Genomic DNA, 6,000 nt, shown 5'->3' with positions numbered 1-6,000 from the left:
ATTCAAAATACAATGAAGTACGAAGCAATAGAGCTGCGTTGTCTACTGTATCGATATATCGATATCGATGTACAATCGGTATGAACATAGTCGACAATGCATGCGAATATGTAACATATGAAATGACATTTTTATGTTCTCAATTTTTCGTATCGTGACATAGTAAACTTAGTAAACCAGAAAAGCAATAAATTCTGTTTATCGGACTATGTTTAATAATTTCACGGTGCATTATATTTATTTTAGTATATATGATTTATGTTAGAAATTAAAAAAAAAAAAATTTATAAACTAGTTTCCAGTTTGTTCAGGTGTATAGACTATGATGTTTAATGAAAACTGTAAATACATTTAAATTAAAAAATTTCAATAAATATTATGCTGATTACATAAACAAAGATAAAGAATGTTTTGTTCGTAATAGATCTACTTAAAAGACATTGTAAAATAAAAACAAAATTGTCAAATAGATACTTTCGTAATACAATATATTCAATTTGTTAAAAATGTTTGAAACGATACATTTTTTGTTATGTCTAGATAACTTCAATATACCAATTCATCTGAAATCTTCATCTTAAATTAGTATAACGAAAATAAATTTCAAAATTTACTTAAATACTATTATATGCTTCCCATTATTTAATTTAACATATCCTTAGTATGATAATAAGCCTTCTTGCACTGTGCAGATTTTGAAAATTCACCCGCAGGTGAATCTGCTATAGTTCCGAAGTAGAATAAATAAGGAAATTCTGAATGAATATTGCGTAAGCAAGGAGGATTATAATTAGAGATCTATAATAAGTATCTTCTACTGCCATTTCTCAAAATTCTGTATTGGATCCTTTAATTCATTATTTATTAATATTATGATAAAAAATATTTAATTAAACAATTGTCATATTTGAGATAATTGATATCTTGAAGTTTCATATGAGAGCAAGTAGGACTCAACCCATACATCATCAATTTAAATGCATTTATACCAATAGCTGAATTATATATTTTTTAAATAAATCAAATAAATTTTGTTATATATTATATAGTCGATAACTTATAATAAGTTTAATTAGTTGCATTCCACAAAATATTTAAACATTATGTAAACACTTAATTTTGTAATTAAAAACGAAAAATCTATTATATTTTAAATAATTATTATGACATAATTATTATTAAGAAAAGATAATATATATTTTCTATCAATTGCGGGATATTTAAATTAATTTTTGCGGAATATAATCAATGATTTTTATTAATATTAATTTGCAATTTTACGAATTTTATTTAAATTTAGTAGATACAATTTGAAATTATTAATGACGGTATAAATTAATATTCATTTATAATATTTACAATGAACTCTCTATAGTAATCAACACTAAAATGAAGATTCATTTTTTCGGGATGAACATCATCATCAGGAAGAGGAAATGTACCTCCGTTAACAGCTACAATTTCATTATTGTCCATAAGAGGTCCACCACTATCACCCTGTAATATAATATACAAATATTGTATAAATATTGTATAAATATTTAATTAGATGATGATAATGGAGTTATTTTATTTATACAATTCTAGAAAACATATTTAATTTATTTGGAAAATATTGAGATAGAATATAAGTGCATATTATCATCGTTTTAAAGTTTTCCTTTGTCCTTTAGTATTATAATACATTTATAGCTATGGATATTTTTATAAAGATAAGAATAGTCAACTGTATTTAATGTCTTATAAATAGATGTTATATAAATATTGATTATTTGTTAGGTTTTATTTTATTCACAATTGCTTTAAAGTATTAATTAGCTTTGCATGGAAAATTAATTATTTTTTCATAAGAGAAATTTCAAATGTAATTTGGTATTTGAATCGCATAAATCAATATTGAGACAGTAAGAAATTATAAGTTTAATATAGTTATTTCGGTATGTAAATTTGAATATTTCTTGTTTATTTTGTTTTATAAGTTATATTTCAGTTTTTATTATAGACGTAGTTTTAATTATTGAATGTAGCATAATGTGATATTTTGAATTTAAATGTTATTATGGTTTTAAGTACAATGAATAAGAATATTAAATCTCTCTCGTTTTACCATGGTTATTGTTTTGTTTTTCATCATTTTTTTTCTCTCGATTCTCAGATGTTCATTATATATACTTTTAATTTTATTTTAATTATGTTACGACTATTTATGAAAACGTAAAGGTACTCTGGTCAAATTAATTACGAGATACTTTAACCGAACATAGTTACATTAATGGCAGTAGATTCTAAATCTCAATTTTTCATTATTAATTATATGTTTTAGACATTTTAGTAATTTAAAAGTTTCATAAGATGCATTGTTCAAATTTAAATATTTAATATTTAATTATCTACGATTGAAAATATATTTTTAAAGAATTTAAGAAATAATAAAAAGCAATCAATGCTATTCGATATTTTAGAATCACATGTTGATAGAATATTTTTTTAATACATATTGTAATTTTTATATGACACTCGATTACTTATTTACGGTATAAAATAAAAATGAATATTAATATCGAAAACAGTGCGTACAAAAGCAAATTCTAAATAACTTTTATGTTTTTTTTTTGTTTTTTTTTTGTTTTTTTTTTTTTTTTTGTTGTATTGCATAATAGGCAAACAATTTCTTAGTAATATCATAAATAATCTTTGTAAAAGTGATGCTTACAAATTGCATTAATGCAAATGGCTGTGCAGAAGTACATAACATTTGGCTGAATAATGGAATATATATTTTTTCGAGTGCCCAAGCTATTTGTTCGCATACATTATTCGAGAGAATTTGCAATCTGACTATTTCCAAAGTTTCAGAAGTGGCGCCAGTATTGGACACACCCCACCCTAACATATCAACATTCAACCCATACAGTTGAGAAAGTGATTTGGTTGTAAGTGCCACTGGAATAATTGCTTCTGTTACATTTCTAGTTAACTGAAAAAAAAAATATTTCCTCTTTTAGATTTAGTTCATTCATAAATTAAATATTTTATAATTTATAAGCAATTTAATTATGTTTTACAATATAATGTTATAACGCCTGTTTTATCATGTGCAATATTTTTTAAACAATTTCATACCCGTATAATAGAAATGTCATTTAATTCATCATCTATGGTTCTAAGATTTTCTAAGCTCCATTGGTCAAACGTTTTATACCATAATGGAAAGTATCTTGTACCGTCCATTAAGTTTGTCGATCCTACAATTATTTCGATAAAATTCAGTTCCTCAAATTCTATACAATGTTCATTTGTTAAAACGTCCCTATTAGTTATCAGACTTCCCATACATTGGTGATCGGATTGTCGATCTGGATTCTCCCTGATTCGCATGATGGATACAATAAAATTATATCGTCCAACTGGTGCAGGTCTAACATTCTCGCCGATTATTGGATTCGCATTTGTAAATTTATATTGGTTCCCTAAAAAGAAGCAATTGATAATAATGTAATCATATAAATCAAATATTTATATTTAAGTCCTTGTTTTATTTTATAATTAAAAGCACTTACATAATATGGCGCAGTGACCAAGAAAAATGTAAAATTTAATCCACATGCTAAAAATCAAGATATTTAAAAATTAAATTAATACAAAATATTTATAATGTTTATAAGTAAAAATAAAGTCTTTATTAATAATTAATTTATTATTTAATAATAATTACATATTCTTCATAACACATTCATATTTAAATATATAATTGTAATACTGTTTTTAGATTACATTTATAATATGAAAATTAACCTGCAACTCATTTTATAATTACTAATTATAAATATTTAATTCTTTATCTATTTTGATTTGTTGATAATACTTATTTTTTCCTAATAAATATTTTAGGTTTTGTAGGAATATTAAATCAATATTATACAAATTTATATATTCTTACAACAAAACTATGGAAATGAAATTTTATATAATAATGTTGAGCAATTTTATATAAGGATGAAATAACCTAATATTGAATGAAATATCTAAACAAATTTTCTGTTACATTTTCAAATTAAAGAACATGATAACATTTTTCATTAAACATTATTTATTCAAGGTTTTATAATTCAATGTCTATTGCTTACACACACACACGCACGCACACACACACACGCACACACGCACGCACACACACGCACGCACGCACGCACACACGCACGCACACACACGCACATAAATATAAAGAAGTGAAAATAAAAATAAATTAATTAAAATCAAAAATAGTTTTTATTTTTTTATTAGCATTTCTTATTTTTATAATTCGATTATCTAAGTATTTAGTTGTCACGAATAAAAAGTAATTTGTTAATTTCTCAAAATATAATTGTTATAAATATTTGATTGAAAATTATATTCAAAAGAATTATATGTAAGAAATGATAAATAAGAAATACTCTATATATTTGCAACACTTAAAATTAAAATATTATTATTATATGTTGACAAATTTTTTTTCATAATAAATAGTAATATAAATAATATCGATTGATTAGAAACCATTTATCGAATTCATATTGAAATTTACTTTAACAATTATTTAGAAACTTCAAATTGTATTACCGTACAGAAGAGAATAATATTTAAAAAATAACTATACAACAAATTTTTAATTTTATCTTGAACTACATTAATTTAAATTAATATTATATCTAAAAAATGATTTAAAATAACGTTGAACCATACTTAATAATTTTTATTAATAACCGCAGTTAATGATTTTTTTTTATAAAAATGCTTAATCTTACCTAAAAATGTAATATTAAATTTCAAAATTCTTTTCATTCACTTATTTGCTCAATGCTTAGTTTTCCAACGATAGCAATTGATAAAATCATATAATAAGGAAAGTTTGAAATTGATTTAAATACAAAAAGTGTGTATTAAAATTAAATAGAAATATTATTATATAGAATTTAATTTTTATGAGTAGTTTAATAAAATTTTTAATGTAAACTATTTTTGATATTCTCTATTTAAATCTAAGCTTCTTATATAGCTGAGTATTTGTTGAACGACCGCACATTTTGTAATGCTAAAAGAAGATATCCCATCTATGTTTATTTAATACAATGACATTATAAGCAAAGAAAGATTACCATACATCTGTTATCAATTTCAAACCATTTGTTTTTTATTATTTCAACATTACTATATTTTTACTATTAAATATGTATATATATATATATATATATATATATATATATATATATATATATTTATATATATATATATATATTTATATATATATATATATATGTTTATTTTTATTTATTTATTTAATTAAATCTTATTTAAGTAAATTAAATAATTCACGAAATTCTGAACAGGCACAATTTATTTACACATGCAATGTAATTTATTCTGCACGTTAATATCGAGAACAATTAATTTATGCGCTTAAATTTCATTATATTTAATAACACAATTTTCTGAAGAAATTCAGTTTTTAAATTCATTCATAGGATTTAATGGATTTCAAATAGTATTATTTACAATCTCTTGGCACACACACACATATACGATAATATTATGATTGCTGGAAATAACATGAAAAATAAATTATCATTGGTTTAAATACAGGTAATTTATAATCATACTTAAATGACATTAGTTCAACTAATTTGTTTTCAACTAAGAAATTATACTTAAACTGTGTATGCAATAAATATATATTATTTATTTTCTCTTTATTAATGTTGGTCCTCGATGTGAGTCAATTGCCTTTTGTGTGCTGGTTTAAAATTGTAATACTTGTCATTATATTCTGATTGAATTCTAATTATAAATAAAATAGGTCTCGCAGTCATTGATAATTTCTACATTTTTCTATAATTTACCTAAAGATACGATACATATATAAATATTTCTGAAATAAAGAATTTTAATCTTTTTTTATATATATTTTTATTTCATTAAATATAAATAATTTACTATTTAGGAAATTTAGTCATACTTTTT

Source organism: Ceratosolen solmsi, unplaced genomic scaffold (genome assembly GCF_000503995.2).
Source record: "Ceratosolen solmsi marchali unplaced genomic scaffold, CerSol_1.0 scaffold45, whole genome shotgun sequence".
Lineage (NCBI taxonomy): Eukaryota > Metazoa > Arthropoda > Insecta > Hymenoptera > Agaonidae > Ceratosolen > Ceratosolen solmsi.
This window is presented reverse-complemented; position numbering follows the sequence as displayed.